At 39.1% G+C, this 21,952-nt stretch overlaps 2 long non-coding RNA genes across 2 annotated transcripts in view; one reads left to right on the top strand and one right to left on the bottom strand.

Moving 5' to 3' along the window:
• LOC116654112 overlaps nucleotides 1–21,952 on the bottom strand; it is a 163,576-nt gene that overhangs the window by 41,555 nt on the left and 100,069 nt on the right. The gene's annotated exons all lie outside the window — the stretch shown is intronic.
• Nucleotides 12,541–20,295, top strand: LOC107321097. Its single transcript, XR_001558460.2, has 2 exons — nucleotides 12,541–12,887; nucleotides 17,275–20,295. It is a non-coding gene; the product is annotated as an uncharacterized LOC107321097 (long non-coding RNA).

The following is a 21,952-nucleotide window of genomic DNA, read 5'->3' as shown; positions in this document are numbered from 1 at the left end:
AAACATTTATTTTTTTTTCACTGTTCTGCTCGTACCCCACTGCATGACCTTCAGCAAGTAGCTTGTCCTGACTATGTGTTTATTCCATCAGGGAAATGAAAATAATTATACTGTCCTCTTCGTTAAGTGCTTTGTAACTCACAGTTGACAAGCAGAGCACTTACAACGCTGGTCACATCAAAAGTAACACCTCCTATTTATTCCCATGGAAATGACAACATATTCTGAGAACACAATAACACTATTTGATAGAGCAAATACTCAGCTACTATTTTTAACACAGTCACCACCATTGGTTGTGTATTTTCACCAGCAATGCACAAGAGTTTGCATGCTGTGCTCCTAAATATCTGCACCAGTGGAGGTGACCCACTGTTTCACAGTGTTTCACCACCCACCACCTCACTGTGCTCACATCCACCATTTGATGTCCACAAACATCCAGCAGGCATCAATAAATGTTAATGGCTGCCGTGTAGATGTGTTGGGGTGTGGATGAAAAGTCAGATTGAAGGGGAATTTTGTGGTGTTGAATAACAAGATCAACTTTATCCAGAAAAACTATAGATTGGAATTCAGATGGGAAACGTGTTTCACCACATTTTAATACCCCTTACAAAGAACCTCGTTTCCTTTGTAAACATCCAAGTCATGTAGCAAGAAATACAGAAAGGAACATTCTCTGTGAAATAGAGATATATGTTTTTTTCCTTTTACATTTATCACTTGTGTCAGAATAGTAAATTAGATAATTTTAGCACTGGTTTATGTAATGTTTGCCTTTAAAAATATTTTCATTATATCTATGTTATGCTTGGATGACTCGGTGCAGTCTATGCCATGGTTAGTTACTGCTATAATTGCCCTTGTTCACACAATTTTCTTTCTCAATAATCCCATATGTTCCTGGAATTCAGAGACCATATTTCATCTTGTCAAGGATGATTACAGCACTAAATGTAACAGTGACACCAGTGTATTCACCAGGTGCTGACACATGGCAGAAACACAGAGTCATAAGGGTGGCTTTTAGGCACTATTCAGTGTATCTTTAGTAAACGCTTTCCTTGACCAGCTGCTAATTTGCTGAGGACAATTGCCTTAGAGCAGTTTCAGGCCGGCTACCTTCCCTATAGCAAAGGCAATGAAGCTTTCTCTCTCTGCTTTGTTTCCAGTGGATAATGCAGGCTGTGTTGGGCCCTGCATGTCTCTTCAAGCAGTCTCCAAGTTAAGCATCTTTAGGAGAGTCTCTTCCCCAATTAAAAATACAGATTGCCCCACAGTGGTTAGGAGTCTGCATTGCTTATGTTTTGCAAGGGAGAGCACAGCATCTCAGCACCGCACAGCTGCAAAGCCGGGCTATGTTACATGTTCTTCACCTCCTATGTGTCACAGTGTACTTGCTGCTTCTTTCCACAGGGCTGTCAAGGAAATTCCTCTCTTAGACCCATTAAGGAAAATGAATAATCACAGGAAAAGTCACTCAGTGCATCTGTCACATACAAAAAGCCACACCAGTGAAGCAATGCAGCCTTTTCTTCTTTTCCAGTAGGGGAGCAGGAATCACCCAGGGTCCCACATATCTGGATTTCTACATTCTGTTCTACAGTGTAGCTGGTACATGTGAAGGCAGCGCAATGCTTGTCTCAAGTGTCTCCAGTGTACGAAGCACTTCTGTCAAAATCAGTTATTGTTTACACCTACTGAATTGCCTGCCTCAGACACTCAATACAAGATACATTTGTTCAGCAAAATAAAATAACTCACACTGTGCTCTGCCATGTTAAGAGCAGAGCTTATCTGGATCACAGTAGCCACCTAGGAGGATTTCAGTGCATGGCAAAGGGTAATATTTGTGCCATGACTTCAAGACAGCCACTTTGGTGGTAATTTATCTTTGAATCCAAGGTGGCTGAAATCAAAGGAACTCTTGAAATCAAACTTATATTATTGTACACATACGTACTACATAAACACACCTTCCAGCTCTCCCTTGTTGCCAGCATGGGAGAATTTAGCCAAAAATATCTGATTTCAGTCCATGCAGAACTGGTGGGATGCAGGGGGTGTGCCAATGTGCATGTGTTCCTACTGAGAATGCTGGCCATCGGGAGGCCAGAAGCAGCAGTATTTCCTGTTCTGTTTAATAAGGCACTCCCATAAATCACAGGAGTGGTCACCTGCTGCCAAGGCCAAAACCACTGTTATTCCTTCAGCTTATTCATACTAGAAAATAATAAAATTCTCACACACAGCATTTTGCTAAAGCAACACAATGTACTGTCTGTAAATTCAAGCCCTTCCTGCTTTTGTCTCAATCAATACAAGTGCTCTCTCATCACTCTGCTGCTGTTTCAGCAGCTATTTCATTTCCATCTATCTCAGTCTAGCAGAGATGTCCTCCTTGTCTTCAGACAACTCAAAAAGTTTTAAAAAACTGTAAACTGGGTCACATTGTGCCAATAAGGTTGTAAACCATGTTAAAATATTCTTGTTTAAGCAACCTTCAGGGGTGAGTGCCACTAAAGAATGACCTAACAGCTCGACAGATGTTTGAGAGCCAGGAAGCTTTGTAGAAAGAGAAGCTGAAAGGTGTGTTGTGTTTGATGTTCCTCTTAGCTGCATCAGTTACTCTGCCAAATCTGTGTGGTTCTTCTGCAGAGACAGGGGCTGGATCAGAGCTCTATCCCTTGTTTTAACCATATCGACAGTATCCAGTTTAAAGCAATTTGAAACTTAAACTTCCAATCAAACCATTACTCAAAAACATGTTTTTTATTCCACATTGTATTTTGAGTTTGAACTGTATTTCTATTCTATTTTGTGACATTTTAAACTAAATGCATTTAAAACTCCTAAATTCCAGTTATCTCAACCATTTGACAACTAGGATTCTTTTTGAAGTACATCACATTACAAAGCACCTCCTGTAATGCTTTAAGAACTCCACTGACCTATTTATTTGGTCACTTGTGTAGTCATTCCCAAAACTATCCTGATGTTATCCACTGACATGAAGCCAGCACAGATGTCATAAATCATAGGCATTTATTTCCTACATGGTCTCTGCTGCTTTTTGCAGTACTAATACTGGGACTGGTACAAGGAAGAGGACATGCTATGACCACTTATACCTTCTGCATCTTTCTTTTCTGGCAGATGGTTGGTTTTATACAACAAAATTAATCACAACTCAAACTGTATTTGTCTAGGACGTGTGAGGCAGCTGGTGTCTGTTTATGGTAATCAAATACGTTCACAAGTCTAGTTTCCTCCTTCATTTTTTTTGCTACTTACTTCTCTTCCCATAAATATCTCTCCAGTTTATTTAACTCCTCAGGCATTTCTTACTTGCACTTGCCAGCACTTACATCAGATACTGTAAATGTTCATTTCTGCAGTGCCTACATTCTGCTCTTTTTGCTGTAAGATTTGCATCTGCCACTCTCATCTGACACAGCTGTGCCTGGCTGGGGAGACTGAGGTAATGTGAAATTTGAGGCTATCTGTAAAGCCCAGGTGGTAAAAGGTTTATTTGTAAATGCTCATTTGCAGGGATGCATACCTGGCCGAGAACTCTGAAAACACCCTCTTTGTGAGCCTCTGAGATTGGGCAGTGCTTTGGCCTCAACTAAATGAAAGCCGAGGGCCTGCCTGCATCCTGCTGATGCCTCTACAGCCACAGCTCACCCTGCAGCCCTGTGAGGGCTTTGGTTCACCTTCATACCTCCCTTCTCTGCTCCCTGGTTAGGATTGGTTTCAAAACCAAGTGAAGGCAGGAGCCATTGTGCTCTCACTAGCGCCTTCTGGGCTGGCCCTACTTTTTGGTCAGCAGTTGAACACAGCCTGATGTTGCTTTGATTTGTTGAATTTTGCTTATGTTATGTTGGATGCTGGAGCTCTTGAAGATATTTCTATGGAAGATCTATTTTCTCACACAGACAGATGAAGGACACAAGCTGATCTGAATTTATTAGAACTTGTCTCAAGACAGACCTCTAAATATAATTCATATTGCAAAAAGTATACGTTGCCCCAGAAGTTTCTAAAGCCTTTTAAAAGCAGCAGCAAAGAAAGTGGCATATAATGGGGATATGCAAAGGAAGGCTGTCTGGAGTCCTATAATGAAGGTTGTATTCTTCTTTATCACTGAGAATGCAGCAGAGTGCTGTGGGGATGGAGCCTGACTTGAGGCAGGCTGTGCTTGGATGCTTCCTAAGGTTCTCTCCAGACTGATTTTAATCTCTATTTTATAGTCTGCAAGGGTACTGTAAAGAAAGGATTTATTTGAAGCAGAAAATCATTGATTTTGACCTGAGATTCACGACATCTGGGTTTACCCTTCCTCAGATATGCAAGCTGTAATTTGCTGTATTTTCATCCCAGTCACAGAATGTGCTCAGACATCAGCAAGGCCATGGGGGCTGCCCCCAGTCCTGCACTGCTCCAGTGGTCTCCATGGCAATCCAAACTGGTACAGCTCTTAAAACTGATCTTCTTATTAACAGTTGTGTTCGTTATCAAGAGAAATAAAGAGCTTCCTTACTGAAGGTGCAAAGCTCCTCTCGCATAAACTACATGAAAAGAATCTTCTAATTAGTGACTTGGCCCAGCCAACTACCTCTGGTTGCACCCATTTGTCTCCAGCTTCTGCCAGTGACTCCGACCTCCCTGATCTCACATTAGTTCTCTGGGCCAGCAGAAAATGACCAATTTTTACCACTAACAGCAGTAAGGTAAGTCAAGTAAGGCCTTGACTCATGCTAGTTCCACTGAAAAAGGCACTAATTTTTGGTAAAGAAGGGAAAGACAGCATGTTAAAACATATCAGATAGAAATGAAGAGGATAAAAGGCCTTTGTTTCTGCTTTTTTAAAAATAGGAACAAAGAAGCAAAACAATAAGAATAAAAGAAAAATGAGGAAAAATTTCTCCACGATCTACCAGTCGTTACATTATTCAGTGTTCCCAGAAAAAAAAAGATGTTCTGGCTTCTGATCCAAATTACAGATAAGAGTTGGCAACAAAGCAAATAGAATAAGAAATGTTCTTTTATACAGGGAAGGTGGGAGAAAAAATGTCTTGTTATCTTGCTCAGAGCAGCCCAGTTCTCTGACAGAAAAGGTGACGTTTACACTCAACCTTATGAGGGAAAGTAGATAAAAGAGAGAAAGAAGAAGCAAAAAGTGGCTGAGAAAGAAAACATATTTTTCCCTCACTTCCAACATTTTTGGTGAAGCACAAATTCAGTGGATGAGTTGAGGAAGTTGATGTCCTTCTCTTCCTTCTCTTCCTACTCCTACTGTTTGGTGAAGCATGAATCCTTCAGATCCTGCAGTGATGATACAAGCACATGCTACCCAACACAGACCAGAGCTGAGCAAAGTGCTTAATATTAGACACATATTAATATTAGACACACAAATATTATGGCAGTATTTATGCCTGAATTTTGGAATAGTAGTCTAATAACTTCCAGCTATAGTGCAGTAGAAATTTCCCTTACTCCCTACATTTGTTACTGATAACATCGGTTTCCATACAGTTAAGAGGAAGAATTAAGAAGTTACATCCAGCTGAACATGAATGAGTCACACACATCCCTGTCAGAAACTGTTCAAGAAGTGATTTGTGACTGCCTTCTCTCTGCCTCTCATTCAGGTAGAGATCATTAGAAAATATTTAATCAAAGATGAGTAATGAACTTGACAGAAGCTCGCCTGACAAATGAGGGAATCACTTCATGCTGAATTTTTCAAGTTAGACCTTACATGTTTTTTTTATGAAGTTAATGCAACTCTATTTATCTACTAGTCTATAAGACTATCACAGACCGTGAACTTAATTCTTTTAGGATAGAAAAACAAGACAGCCTTTTTGGGGATGGTACTGAAAATTTTGTAGTCAATTAGAATGCTACAGTGAAACAACAGAAGCTGTTCCATCACGGCTCAGTTTTAATAGTCATAGAAATGGTAGAAGGACCCAATGCTAGTCTTGTAGAGTATCATAGCCTTTAAAATGATTATTTTTGAAGGAGCATTTACACAAAATCAGCATCAGATACAGAGTAATGATACTGAGCACATCTAGAGAACATGAAATCTACTCTGGTTTTTCTTTTGCAGAGACGCACTGCAACCAGGGCTCTCTGCTGAATTCAAATAAGGAACGTGATAAGCTTTTGTTCTCATGACCCATCTCAGGATACATTTGTGGTTCTCTGGCCACCCACAAGAAGTTCAGAGCAAGTCATTACTTAGTGAGACATCAGTTCATAGCATGTGCCATTTAGCTTAAAAAATAAAAAATTTTAAAAAATAATGCAATTTCCAAATGGAAATGTGAGAAAGAAAAATATTTGTGGAAAGCAAGCATAGAGACTGTATATTTGGATTATTTCCATTCCATACTTGAAAAGAATTTCTTTCTGTATCTCAGTATTGTATTTTCATATCTCCTGGTGTGAATCACATTCTGGCTCTGCGTCACACTGATCCATCCACTCTCTAATGAATACATTAGGGATATTTCCAGGCAATGAGGTGAAAAAAAGAATCATTTGCAGCAAGGTATATTCTCTGAAGTGTATCTTCTTCCTTACATTGCATTTCATCATGAAGAAAATTCATTTCTATTTCGAGGGTAAACTGGAGGAAAACACCTCGGTCACATTATCCAAGGAAGGTGCTGTGAAACAAATGTGCCAGAGACTTGCCTAATGCAGGACATTTTGAAGGGAAGGGAAGAGCTCACTCTATATGTACAATCCACATAGTACTCCAGATCCAGATTCCTGCTTAGTGCCTTAAAGTTCTATTGTAATGCAACAGTAAAGACAACCCTCCTTCCAGGCACTCCAAAAGGCCCGAGGGATCCATGGGATGCAGTGTTACAGTAGCAGCAGAGTTCTTCCAGCTTGTTCAATTAGCCCCTGCTTTTTATTGATGTTCCAAACAAAAGAAGACGGGAAAGAGCTGAAGGCTGTTATACTCCAAAACACAAGTGTGCGAAAATGCAGTCTAGAATTGAAAAGTCAAGCGAATGTCCCTCTCAGATCTATAAAAGCCTTTAGAATAAAAGCAGAACACTACAAACAGCCAAACATTAACAGAACAATATAAAATCCATTTATTACCTGGGCAAAGAGTAGCCAGCTGCCACGCTTCTGACATTGTGGCTAGAGACCCTTCTCTCAGGTAGGTATGAGCAATCAAGGCTATTATCAACAACATGCTGTGTTGGAGTACTTGCTGGCTTTGACTCTTTTAACTGCTAAAGCAGGGCAGATAAGGCTGGAGTAGAGTGTGCAGAATAGAGCATTATCTGCTCACAACCACTGCAAGCTGCTCAGCGTTTTACTTACAAAGAACATTAAGGGCCAGTCTCTTCATGCCTTTGATATGAGACATGAATAGGTGGCATTATCAGACAGTGGCCCTGGACTTCTCCGGAGTGCAGGAGCTGTCATAAAGCCCAAGGCAGAGCATTTCTTCTTTGGCCTGATTATATTTTCTATAGGTACTTTCCTGCAGTTATGCACACCTTTCAGAATACACAAGCAGAGAATCACTCTCCATTTGCAGAAGGATAAAAGGTGTTGGATCACTATCTCTATATAGTAATTAGCCTCCATTCAATAAACAGCATGGATACTTTTGTGATTTTTGCTTAAACTGAATTGAAGCCTAACCTGTGTTGGCACTTCAGGATATACTGCTGGGTACTTAGCTGTATCTTTAGGCAGCCAGTTCAATTGTTTTCATGCCATTGCACTAAGCATCCCAAAGTCTAAAGGATTTGAACAGTTAAATCCCACTTTCATACGTGACTAGGCAGCTGGAAGCCAAGGAGTAAAAGGCACTGAATGGGCCTTAAAGTTTAAATCGCATAGGCACAGACGTGAAAACCTACTTTACTCCTGAAATGCAAATGGATACCTAGAAAAACGTTCCAAAAGCAACTGCAGTCTGACTTCTGCTTTCAAAAGATGTATTTGAAATCAAAGTCATGTGGCTTTGGCCCCCTGACACTTAAATGATATGACTTGGATTCCTAAATCAGCCAGAAGCTTATGGAAATCTTATTTCTTTCTTGCACAAAGGAATTTATCACAATACGGAGGGGGTAGGGGAAGTTGTAAGGTAGCAGCAATCTTTTAATGCATTATGTTTCTACATTGTTGCACACAGCTATAGGTAGGCTGTTACACATAGATTTTGCTGCAGTTGGATTTTCGCATTTGCATTTGAATCTTTAAAACAATAACAGTCAATATATTCTCATTATTCTCTTTGTATCCTCGCAAAAAGATAAGAAATCTCATTTAAGTCAAAATCACTTTTATTGTCCATTGATCTGCATAACCAAAACCTACAACAACCAACCTCCCAGATAAAACTAATAAACCAAGAGCACCTCATTAGAACCCTCACTACTGCAAAAATGGGCACTAGGGGAGACAGATTTACCGAGATGAGGGAAATCTCCATTGCAGCCACATTTTTATGGTCTTTTTGGTCAGGATGAGCTGACGGTTATCAGAACCCAAGCACTTCCAAAGGCAAGGTAATAATAGTATTGTCTCGCAGAAGTACTACATGTTCCTGGAAATGGCAATGGACTGTGATTTCTTTAGTGATCTAATTGGTATGTCATCGCCTCTATTATTTCATTTCGCTCAGTATGAGCTTAACCAGATACAGGGCTTTCAGAACAGAAGAATGATGCATTAGTGAAGGGCTGGAAACACGATAAAACCAATTCCCCAGGAAATGGTGAGAGCTCAGACAGGAGAAATAAGGGAAAGGTTAAATTACAGATGTAAGACTGCTGTTCTTGAGATGGTATGTATGCCTTGGGAACGAGACTATTTGGATCCAAGGTAAATATACAACAGTGATGACTACCTGCAATTCCGAGTAGCTATAATCCCATCAGAGATGTTGCTTCTCCATCTTTAACTTGCCTTGGAGAAATCCATTGCCTTCCAGCTCCCAGGAAGCAGCAGAAATTACTTTGTGGCCATGTATAGCATACTTATGGCGTGTTTAAATCTTGTTTAAACTCCGTGAAGTTTTGAATCAAATTCAACTCTGGAACAAACAGTTCTGTTGCTGCTGAAATAATACTTCCTCTCCTATAAAATGGATCAGTTTTCATATCTAAGGTATATGCAGTCATGTCTGAAACTTCAAAAATGTCAATTCTAGAATAAGAACACTTCTGGTTGCTCAGCTGCTCAGTGATCACAGACAACGCAGGATAAACACATAATGATGCTGTGCAGATATGGGAAATTGGCAGGGCACTGATCTGATTATTAGATGGCTGCTGGTAATCTTTGCAACGTAATGAAAAATAAAAGCTACTGCAGATCAGAGACTCAGGCATCCAGTTCACATAAAGGAGTTTGTAGGCCCATGTTGTGCTTTTCTGATGGGATTTCTTATTCAGTAAGGTTAAGAGTTGGATGTTTGACTGTTAAGATCCCCAAATGTTGGAGCAGAAACCTTCCAGTAAGCCCTTCATCCCTTTGCTGGTTCTCTCATCCTCAATTACAGAACATCCACCTAGAAGAGATCACATGGCTCACAGCAGCTATCCTTGCCAGCTGATGTGTTTGTTCTAAGTCATTTCTTTAATTTCATTGCTTTATTTTTTGCTTCTCCTCACCTCAGTGTGCCAATTAACTGAAGTCACATACTAAGAAAGCAGTATTTTGTGGATTATCTGTTCAGTTTAGACCACTGTATCTAAAGTGGTGCCAATAGCTGAATGGACGATCTTATAATAGTGTAGTTAGATTCTTTTGAATATTAAATCTGTTCCTGTTCTGTGTAAGCAAAGCCAGAGACTGCTGCTTCACGGGGAACTAAGTGGCTAACCAGCCCTTTGAACTGCCTGAAATCTTCCCACCTAAATGAACACCAAAGCTGCTCTGGTGCAATGTTCTCATCAGCTTTCAGCTAAAGATCATAAACATACACAGAGGTCAAGTTGTATCCATGCTAACACCTCAGTGAACTCATCTCTCCTGCTTGTAGACTCACCTACAGGCGAACATACCTTCTCTTAAAGAACTCTAGAGGCTTCGTGAAAATCTGTATTCAGCTCACATAAGGCAGATGATCTGAGCAAGAAATAAAATCTGATGGTAGATGAAGGTTTGCAGTGTGCTAGATCACGAAAATTGCTTTAACTACTGTGATTAGCAACTAAATCTATATACAATTCAAAGCATACTTTCAGACAATTTGCCAAGGGCTATAATCAAAAAAGGAGTTATTCAGTAAGTTCCAGGCTGATCTGATCAGAGCTTTCTACAAAGAACATTATCGTGTTATCTAAGCGATGTTCTTTTAGTTATCAGTCTAACACTGTTTCTCTTTCAAATCTAATTCTCACAGTTATAAGGGTTCCCCTCTGTCTCTCCATCTGCAATTATAGTGTAATAAAATTTATTTTATTTTATCGATATTGAAGAACACACTTTTCTACAGACTGCGAAACAGGAAGGAATATTATTCTCAGATGAATCATCCCCAAATGCAAAGCATAAATTCTTTTGTATCTCTGATTTTATGAGGAGTTAAACATATATATTATGTTTTAAAATATAATTAACCTATTTGCATCTGTGGTACCCTCTATACTTGGAGACCAGTATGGCTAAAGAAATACAAACAGAGATGAAATTAAACCACAGGCACAGTTTGCTGACTGTGATTCCAGAGGCAGATATGGCTGAAATGCCAACAAAGCTTCCTGGCACTGAAAAGTTCAATACTTAGTGCTGGAAAAGGAGAATGGTTTCAAAAGCTTTCAAAGCAGAGCATAATATTTTCTTGCCAGATGTCAGCATTTGGATGGAGAAGAGGGAGAGGATACAGAGATATGCACAGAACAGAGATATGCAAAGATGGATGCTGAAGCAAGATAGGAAAGGGCTTACTAGAACACGGGATGTATATTTGGCAGCAAACTTCCCTGTCTGGAAGCTAATATAACAATGAATACCATGATACTAAACACTCAGCTTCACATTACAATGTAAGTAGCAAAATTTTATTCCTGCATTTTGTTTGACATGGAAAAAAGAAGTTACTTTGATATTGCCAGAATATGAGCCTTGTAAGCTTTGTCCAGCACTATCCAGCTGGGGGGAAATAAAGCTCCCCAAACCATTTCTGTTGGATAAAAAGACAATATATTTATATTGGAGATCTGTCATTTTTGTTCTCCCCCCTTCAATTACCTGTAATTGTCTCTCCCACTGCCCCACCTTCAAAATGGAAACTTAGATTTTCCAAAAATCTAGTTTAGCCTCTAGTCAAGGAAGGCACCTGTAGCCCTGCAAACATCGGCAGACCTCACTAATCAGTGCTTTTGTTTCCCTTGAAGAAAATTTAATACTGAGGTCAAAGTGAGAGTCACAGAAACTAACGACCTCTGTTTCATGACAAATGGGAACAACGTTGGGAGTATCAGAAGAGGCTGCTCCTCACTGATTATACAACATGCTCCAAGCCCAACTAAGATAGCTCATTTGCAAAGGTGAGAGGTGAATTCAGCTTTCATGTCTATTTAGTCTTTGATATATCTACTTAGAGTAAAAGCACAGGCTCCAATTAGTGACTTCAATCATCTATCCCAACACCATTTGTTGCAAAACAACCCCTTCCTTTTTGATAAACCACAGAACAGTACCGAGTTGGTAGCAGATAGATTGCCCTTTTCACATCTGGATCATGACTTTGAAACTATATGCACTGTGGGCAAGAGGTATTTCTGACAGACACATTCAGTAAATGATTGTGAGATAAAGGAAATTTAACTGTTTAGGATGAGATGCAGAATGTAGAAATTAGAACAAGCTTTGATGTATAAAATAATTATACATGCAACAGGAATGCATAACAAGAAACAACAAGAACAGAGTGAATACTGCCTGATAAAGCCAAAAGTGCTATAATGATGGGCTAAAGCAGCTAGAGATAGCTGCTCCCACAGGACCAGATGGGTTTTTCTTATCAATATGGTTTGTAACAATTCACTAGACAAGAGCACTGAACAGTAAAAATACCCTGCATACATTGAAAACCTCATACAAAGCCCTTTGAGATTCACATTTTTTAATGATATTTTAAAATTCAGTACTTTCTCCCTTTGCTTTGCTTTTCTTCACTGCAAATACAATGGAAGAAATCTGGAGCATGTTACACAATGAGAGACATCATTTATATTCACTTATCATACATATATAACTTTACTACACTCTTATATTGCTTCCATTCCATTAAAAACTGGGAAGACAAAGCCTTTAGTTCGCACTCAATCTGATTTGTGCCATAGAAAACCCCAACCAACCTGTACTGCAACAAACCTTACATCAATCCGAAAGATGTTATTCAGTGGAACACAATTTTTTTTAACTTGGGAAATCAGTGTACAATAAACAAAGCAGTTACTCTGCAGTCCTTCCTGCCTGCACACAAGAGCATGCCAAGTGCTCAGTAAGAGAGCCCCTATTGGAAGCTAATGAGTTTTCTTGTTACGGCAAATTCACGCTGCCCTGTTTTTTTGTAGACCAGCCAGGAAAAACAATTCAAGATTTCGGTGTGCAGTAAAATGCCCTTCTATGTATTACTGCAAACCTAAGAAACCTGAAATCACAACCACGCAAATTATCTTGCACAATGTGCGCAACTTGTTGAATAGCAGTGGGACGTGCACTGTCAAGATCTGCTTATACACACCAATGTGTTCCTCTGACCCCTTTGCTTTGAAGGCCAGCTGAGCCATGGTATGTCATCCCTGACCTCTGTGCAGGGCTGTGACAGCTGGCAGACACATCTCGGGGACAAAGCTGCTCTGCTCATTGAAGGGGTGAGTATCATTTCTTTCTTTTTCTCTCTAAAATGCCTTGTCTCTCAGGGCAGTATTCATTTATTTTTCAAATGTTTCATTTGAAAACATGGTGTTCCACATTAAACATTCTGAAATTATGTAAATGCAGACCCCTTTGGCTCCTTCTACTTCTTTGATAACTACAAACATTAATAGTGTGCACTTTACTCTCTCCCATAAGTTCCCAGAGTACACTACCAAACACTGACAGAACTCTGAAAAGTAGCTCTGGGGCCTTAAAAGAGAAACTTGGCTGAAATTCTGCTACAGCATCAGGCTGTTTCAGGATACCATGGAGGAGGCCAGAGGATGTCTCTGCTACTTGACCTTAACCTTCAGGTCTCCTGCACGGCATTGAGTCTGCACTCCTTCCTTAACAACAGAAGAACATTAGGAACACAGAGCTGACAAAGACCATTACAAAGCATAACCCCCCATTCGCTGCTGCACATTATCTCTTGGTAACTAATGCAAACGAGTCCCAAAGATGTATTTAGTGAACCAGACAGCTGTACTGGAGGAAGTGGCAGTTTATAGCTTCTGCCCGTAGGTGATGGTAAAAATGAGTTGCCTCATATAATTACAGCGCAGCAGATTTAAAACAGAGAAAAAAAATTGTTCTTTGCTAAGACTTAAAACCAGAAATTTTAAAGCCTTTCCTATATGATGTTCAGCAACAAGCCAAACTAACCAGAAGTGGTACTTGGTTCATCTGTGCCGGTGCTATTAATGGCATTTTGACCATCTGCTGTTTAGAAGAAACAAACCAAGTAACCCAATGCCTATTATAAGTTAATTTGGAGACAAGAATACAGAAACTACTATTTGACATCCTTAACACCTCCATGTCAACATTCAACATTTACCTGCCCTTTTATTTATTCATTTATTTATTTATTTTCCACCTTAAGTCTCATTCAGCATCTTCTAGAAACCAGCTCTGTGGATCACAATCACATCAAATCATTTTACTGAGTAAATAATGGGTCAGTTCCTTTTCCAAACTTGTCAACAGAAAATTTTCGCATTTCTTACAGAGTACCAGGCTGATTTTAGAGCAATTAAAGTCATGACAATTTTGCATCTCATAGTGTCCTTTATATTTTTGGCAGCAGTTTGTCTGAAAAAGTATGAAAAATCCCTAAGGCAACTTCAAATACTGCTCTTCTGACCTTATTTTGCCAAATTTAATGAAAACTGAAAGCAAACTGTTACGTATTTCTATAACAATTCTGTTCTTATCGTGTATTAACTTGAAGACAGGAGGAAGCTGACGCTTTAGCAGCCATAAATCCTAACAAACACTTCTTCATCAACAAGAGCTTTGAACTATGGCAGCTGATTTGCCAGCAGACTCAGACAGAGTGATAAAGGCTGTTTGTCCTTTACATTTTAACAGCAGCTTTGCCCGTTCATTTTTAGTAATTGCTTTTTCTCCTGTTTACCCCAGTTGTTTTCACCAGGATGCACTGTAATTCTCTTGATTTCAATAGCAGAAGCAAACCTGGCTTCTAAGCTATAGGATGGCAATATTAGAAATCCCAGTTCTGAGAATACCAGGTGGTAAATAATAGATAATTCTTGTGCAAGTGAGAAGTTCTGCTCATGGGAACTGAGGGAAAGCCCCCAGGTAACCTGATGATGTTTTTGAATGGGGGTTTTTGCTGATGGCCACCCCCAAGACAGATGTTGAAATCTGGCACAAGATCCACGCAGATGGCAGACAGAGCCCCCAGGTATGAGGAACTGCTTCGCTGCTAACACAGTGCTAGACACAGAATTGAGCCCTTATCTATAATATAAGTAAACTGGTTTGTATTATAAAGAAAAACATTTAAAATATAATTTCAGCTATTCCGTAGCACTTGCCTTGGGGGAAGAAAATTATCAGACTTAACACGCAATTTTCCATTCTTTTGAGGAATGTTTCTTTTGGCTTCAAATTTGTTTGCACTACTCATGAATCCGGTGTGCTCTTATTACTAACATGCAGCTACACCAGAAAAAACATGAAACTCCACTCTGTGGGCTCCAGGAGAAAGAAACAGATGGGAAGTTCCCCTAAGTTTCATTTCTTGTACTTCCAGGCTTTGATTCAGCTTTTTATGCATTTCATTTAACTGTTGTTTAATCAGTATAATTAGTACTTTCCATTATTTCCATCCTTTGAACACATTCTAAAACTACTTTTAACATTAAAAGAGCAGTTTTATCCATTATGAACTGTGCTACTCTGAAGCTTGAAGCTCTTATAGGCACTGCTCTGTGGATACTGCTCTGCTACATCACAAAAAATAAAACTCAAGAAAGATGGCTGAAGTTTTAATTCAGTTATTAGTCTGTGACTGACTCAATGCCATCATATGCAAGATATTTTGCACAGAAAGGAGAAAAGACTGACAACTGCAAACACAAGGAAGCTAAATTAATAAAGGTGTGATAGCCTTGTATGCTCAAGACATTTACTTACTACTGGTCAGTATTTGGCAAGCAGTGTGTACTTAGCTGAGGAAATACCGAGTGTCTATATTCTGATATGGAGTAGGAGTTTGAACTTCAGCAGGGATTCCTGAAAAATCCCATAAGAATACTCTTATTCTGCTGCAGCTGAATCCTCTTCCAAAACAGGGTATGGCAGCACCTACCTGAATTTAAGTACCTGCCATTCAGAAATCAGCATCTGAAACGGAGGCTGATTTCTCTAGCAGACAACGAACAGAAATGAGCATTTCAGCTTCACAAGGACCTTTGAAGCACAACAGGTGACCCATGAACTGGCAGTGCCTCTCTGTACTGCTGGCTGCTTAGATGGTTGTTCAGATGCAGACACCTGCGCTGTCACACGCGCTTCAGGAAGTGACACGAAGTCTAGCAGGGAGCCTGTAGACAAAATTACTCAGGACCAGCTGCTTATTGATGCAAAATGAGAAAGGCAGACAAGCCCTGGGATCTGGGAATAATCAGAGAAGGGACTGACCTCATGCAAATCTGCACCAAGTTTTATATTGTTTATATTTATACTCCTGCAGAACTCTGGGAGTTTTGAGGTATTCACAATACCAGAAAACCACCTTCTGACAAAGACAGGCAGATTTTTAAGGTTTACATGACTGCAAGGTTGAGAAAAATGGTTGGGAAAAGGCTCATTTTTCTGTAATGAGCTGGAAATGGCCTCTCCTAAACTACTCCTGAGAGAATGGGGGTTACAACTCAATTCCTTTTCAAATGAGGTCTTCCATCATATAATATTTCATTTAGTAATACAGGAGCATTTCTCAACTTCATTCATTTTGGACTAAACTGCTTATTACTTCTTTAGAGACATTTAGAATATAGCTGTCTTTTACACAAAATCCCTTTCTCACTATGTTGGCAGTTTAAGAGGATCAGAGAAAAGCAACAAATAATTTACTCCCAGTTTAATGCTCTTTTAAATGTCCAGAAAAGAGCTCTGATGCAAAATACAGACAGAACTATTGCTAGTTCCCAGAAGCACATCAGGAAAGAAGACATAGATAAGATTAAAATAATAATCATAAAAATCACCTGTGGAAAAGAAATGGTCTAAAGTTGTTATTCAGTTGCTGACACAGAAAATGCATTCCCTACCTGAGATTAGTAATGACTCATCTGAACAACATGAAATGAAAAGCATATAGAAGGGATATTGAAAAATAAAATAGAATTTAGAGTCCAAAAATAAATAAAAAAGATGATCTCGGGCAGGTAAGTACTTCAGTAGATTACTGAGAAAGATGGGATTAATATCAGTCTTATCAACAAAGCAGAGAAGTTAAAGGTACATCCGGCAATTTGCTGGTGTTATCAGTACGAATAAAATTCATGCTAAGTGATAGAAGGGATAGAAAACAGACCTTTAGTTATTTATTTTATTTTTTCAGATAAAGAGAATCTGAAAATAAACAAGAATAACTTGGTGTGTGGAAACATGGACTGGAAGGAAGGAAAAAATACAGAAAGGAATTCAGGTCTCCATGAAAAATGTATTTGTATCCAGGCTACGTGTCACACAGTTTTAGAAATTAAGATTAAGGTCTGAGATAGAGGATCACAGTGTTCTGAATGCTTTGAGGGAATACACTGAATGACACTGTAGGTCATTTTCCTCCAGAGACAAGAGAGAAAGTCATCTTCAAAAACTATAAAGGACACCTGAGAAATAGAAACCAAAGAAATAACATTAACTAAGCCAAAGAGTATAAGAGGTGAACATTAGAGACCACTGGAGAGTATTGTGTGTGTGCTACAGCCTATGTGACAGTGCCCGGGGAGGGAAAGCAGCAGTGACAGCTAAGTGAAACTAGATGTAGATACAAGTGAGACTGATATGCTTTGCAAATTTCAGATGCTGCCAGAAGATCCCAGCAGAAGGAGATTTAGGAGAGATTCCCAAACCAAATCCAAGCCCAGACCTCCGATATCACTGACCCCAGATCAGACCAGGATACTTCTTATGCTGAAGAAAATGAGAAGAGTTACCCAACCGTAGGAGTATGAATCAACTCGGAGAAAGAATAACCAAGAATTTAAAGAACCAAAATGCCATTTTGAGGGAGAAGAGAGGAAATGAAGGATGAGTACCCAAGAAAGGAATCCAGCCTCCACATTCTGAAGCCTACAGATTCTAAGTGATAACTTTTGGAAAGACCTGATTTAATCGAATTCAAGATATAGTGCTCAATGCAAGATTAACAATGAAATCCCATGGCTTGATTCACAGGCTACCTCCAGGCCTTTAGAACTGTGAGAGAATAACAAATTCAGTACAAAGGTTGTAATGGTTGAAAGACTCAGAGGTGGTTTTTTTTGTCACAAGAACTGATGCTGGGAACATACCGGTGCTCATATACCTACTAAAGTGAATGATGAGCCAGGAGGAGAGGAAAGCCAAAAAGTACTTTATCCTACAGCCGTACAGTGCCTTGTTTGAATTGCACCCATAGGCCCGGATGCTTTACATTACTCTCAGCTGTGACAAATGCACAACTGCTCTGTGTAGCAGGGGTAACCTGAAACAGTCCAACGAGACTGATTGGTCTTACAGAACTCACAGTGGTAAAGTACGTAGCTCCTGCAAACTTCTTAGTAACACAGACCAAAGCAATCCAACATCTAGACCAATGCACGTGTTTTTGGAACAGACCAGTGTGGTCTTACAGGGTTAAAAAGAAAACAATGACAATTTTGCAACTAAAAGAGCACTTCTGTCCCCTTATATACATATGGAAACAACAGCATTATAAAATCATTACATTCATTGCCATTTGAACACATGAGAGTGTATCAGATAAAATTGTTATCGTACCACCTCTATTATGAAGTTCTAATGTTGAGATTAATTTCCTTTAATCTAAAAAAGCAGAGTCACAATTGAGATCTCTAAAACTTTCAGTATTACTGTGCTAAAATTCCACATAAATCTACTTAAATACAGGTATGTGGTGGTAGCCTACAGCTGACCTCCAGCCAAAATCATTAACAACTGAGTATTTGTATTTTATCTAATCTCCTTATTAACACAAAGATTCTGTTATATCTGTACTGAATCTATAATTCTAACTATGACATCCTGTGATAATTCATGTAAACTAAACTGGGACAAAGGGTAGCAAACATCCTAAAATAATTTCAGCACAAGTACTAATCTACTTTAAATCCACGCACTTGAACTATCCTTGAGGAATTTAATGTGCTTCTTGTACTAATATTTTTTCTGTGAAGTTAATGTAGTAATTTTCCCATCATTTTAATGTGTTGCTGCTGTTCATTAAAGCAGAGATTAAGCTGCCAGGTGATAGTATGCTATTAAGCCTAAAAAAACCCACAAACCAAACCAAACCAACCAACCAAAAATTAAAAAAAGAAAAAAAAGAAATCAACTATTTTGACACTAACAAGGCATAACAAGGCATAATTAGTGGCTGTATCAAGCATGTTTCCAAAGGGATTTCTTATAACATTACACAACTTGTTGACAGTGCAATGTGAAATTCCATGAGATCTATATATGTCAAATTACATGTTCAGCTTGTTGAAGGTTAATGTAAAATATATGTGAAAATGATAAGGTGGAAATGAGAACTTCCAGCTGTCCTGAATGCACCATGATCTACATATGTATGTATCAACTAATGTACCGCACAACTCCTAAAAGCTGCTAAACAATTTTGATAGGGAAAACTTATTTATGTGAAACCCATGCCCATTTGAGAAAGAGCAGGATGAAACTTTTCTCAAAAGACTTTATAGTGCACTTGTAAAAAGCAGCAATGCCCAGAGCAGTGCCCGGAGCAATGCCTAATGGGCATTCTTCTTGGCTGCTATATTTAGAGAAAACATTGAAATTTGACTTTTCTTCAGCCAGAAGTAAATGTCAGAAGAACTCACTGAGGGGTGGTGGGATGTGGCAGAGCCAGTGCTTGCTTGAGGGAGAAAAGAAACAAGTCCCTCTGATTTCAGATTAGGCCTGAAGCCTCAGTGATGCCTAAGATGGGTTACTCCTTTCTTATCTATAGTGCAAAAAACAAATGTAGATACAGAGATCATGTAAGCAGTTGTCTATGCAAACTGCACATTTAAATATGTGATACAATAAACAACATACTATATGCTACCAGTGAAAAACGTGAAGGTTCCCATGAAGAGTTTACTGTCTGTTGCTTATAAAGAGAAGCTATGATTCAGAACGCTTATTGTCTATCAAATGTATCAATGGTAAATTATTTTATATCAACATGACAGAGAATAAGCAGTGCTATTACCTGCATGGATGATTTTCTTGCAGAAATTCATTTAGGTACAGCATTTACGTATTTCAACTTTCCATATTAAACGTGTACACAGGGCAGAGAGCCAATGCCAGGATAGAAATAATGAGCCCTGCAGCACAGCACGTTGTAAAGGACACTGTGCAAGATCCATGAAGCCAGTGGCCTTAAACATCTGCTTAAAAATGAATGCATGTGCCTTGAGTCCCTATTTACTCACCATTTCAAACAGCACTGTTGAACAACAACAGTGTTGCAGATTTTTTACAGGATCTACTCAGTACCAGCAAAAATCCTTTGCTTTTTAGTCACCAAACTCTGTACCAGCTTTCATGGCTTCAGTAATGAACAACACAGACACTGTTAACAGATCTGAACTTTTCAGCTCTATTTCCACAAAATACAATTTTAATAGTTTTTTTGAAGCACTGAATTCCTCATATAACCTATTAAATAGCAAAATAATCAATCTAAGGCCTATTCATCCTTCTGATGATTCCCCTTTTCAAGTATTTGTACATATTTTCTATTTGCAGGACTTACACATGAAAGATAAGCATAAAACCCGACAGCAATAATAAACACTTCTGCATGCTTGGCTTTTTCAGTTTCTCTAATCAATGCTCTGCTCATTCTATTAAGCAGGACACAGTACAACACTCACTCACCAGAAACCATTCAATTTAATATTTTATGGTTCTCCTTGGAGTCAGAGCTTTTCTCAGCTTCTGCCTCCGCTGTCTTAATGGAAGTTATTTTCTTCCCATCTCATAGGAATTCTCTGAAGAATTCAATTGCATAAAAGGACCCCTGTGATTCCGCCTGACCCTCCCTCACCCCAGGCCTCATTTCATGGGACATGGCAGCAGGAGCACTCAGGAGGCTTTAACTCCACTGCAGGCTAGGACAGCCTCCTGTCCTTACTGCTTTATTCGCTTCAGGGGCTTAAGAAACATCCATAACTGGAAGAGAAAACAGACATCATCTTTAAATAGCCGTTTTTTTTCCCCAAAGGTTTCTGCACTCTTTTAATGATTTGAATTAAATGCCATGATTGAAGTTCTTTATCACTCTGGCATTCTCATATTGTTTAGTCTAGAAGCCAATGTTTAGTCTAGAAAACAGAGCCCTGCCCTCGTCTGCCTTTGAAGGCAGCTATTTTCACCTCTCCCTGCAGCCACGCGCTGCTGCCACTACTGCTTGCTGTAAGATGAAGGAGAGAAGCTCTAACCTGAATTTAATGCTAATCAAAGGATGAACTTAAAGGGAAGAATAAATCATTAAACTAGAAGCAGTCATTTCCTTTGCAAAAACTAAAGGTGAAGTCTCAGCCCCAGTGATGCTCTTAGCACAATTTCCCTCGATTTCAGCTGGATTAAACTCATCCTCATTTTGAACATGAGACCTTCATGGTGCACAATACTTCTTTTGCCATATAGACTGAGACTGGAAACTGCACCAGAAAACTTTGGAACACACTCGCAGAGACCTGTTATCTACCAGCATACAGTATTATGGCAATTCCTCTATGAATCCTCTGCTACAGCAGTGATTAGCTTTAAAATATATACATAAACATATAAATAATTTGGAAAGAGGCCTCCTGTTCTCCAGTTCTCACCAATTTTAATTTCCCCCTAAGAGTTCTTAATGGTTTACAAATTGATGCTGCCTAAAATGACACGGGAAAGGAGATAAATGCACTGTTTCCTGGGTGGCCAGGGATCCTGTGTGGGGTGAAGGGGAACCATGACAAACAAACAAACAAACAAACAAACCCGACCTGACCAGCCTTCTACTAAATAAAAAGAACTCTGTAAATATTTCATGTCTTCTATTTCAAGTTTTGATTTGAAAGGTCACTAAATTAAAGCAAAGACAACTAAAATCAATTTTTTGGTGTAAAAAGATGAAAAAAGTACAAAGTCCTCTGATGCCTTAGGTTTGCTAACTGTCTAGAGAGAACATATTTCCAATGTACCCAATGTGAATAGCAACTTGCTTTCTTTTATGCAAACGAGATGTGGCATCAGAGTTATAAAGACTACCTCCTCTTCGCCAGAGGGAATTTGCTGATTATTATAAGTATTCTAGGTAGTAATACTAATGAAACCAAATCTGTATGGCACCGTAACTGCCCCAAGCTATTTGACAACATGCTACAGATGTTTTGTGAATTGTTGGAGGAATCCATTTCTTCAGATGTGCCCTGTAATGAAAAATGGGCTTTTCTTATTGATCCGGGCCAAAAAAAAA

This window comes from Coturnix japonica, chromosome 15 (genome assembly GCF_001577835.2).
Source record: "Coturnix japonica isolate 7356 chromosome 15, Coturnix japonica 2.1, whole genome shotgun sequence".
NCBI classification, from domain to species: Eukaryota; Metazoa; Chordata; class Aves; order Galliformes; family Phasianidae; genus Coturnix; species Coturnix japonica.
Note: the sequence above shows the minus strand (reverse complement) of the source record. Positions and strands in the feature narration are given on the sequence as shown.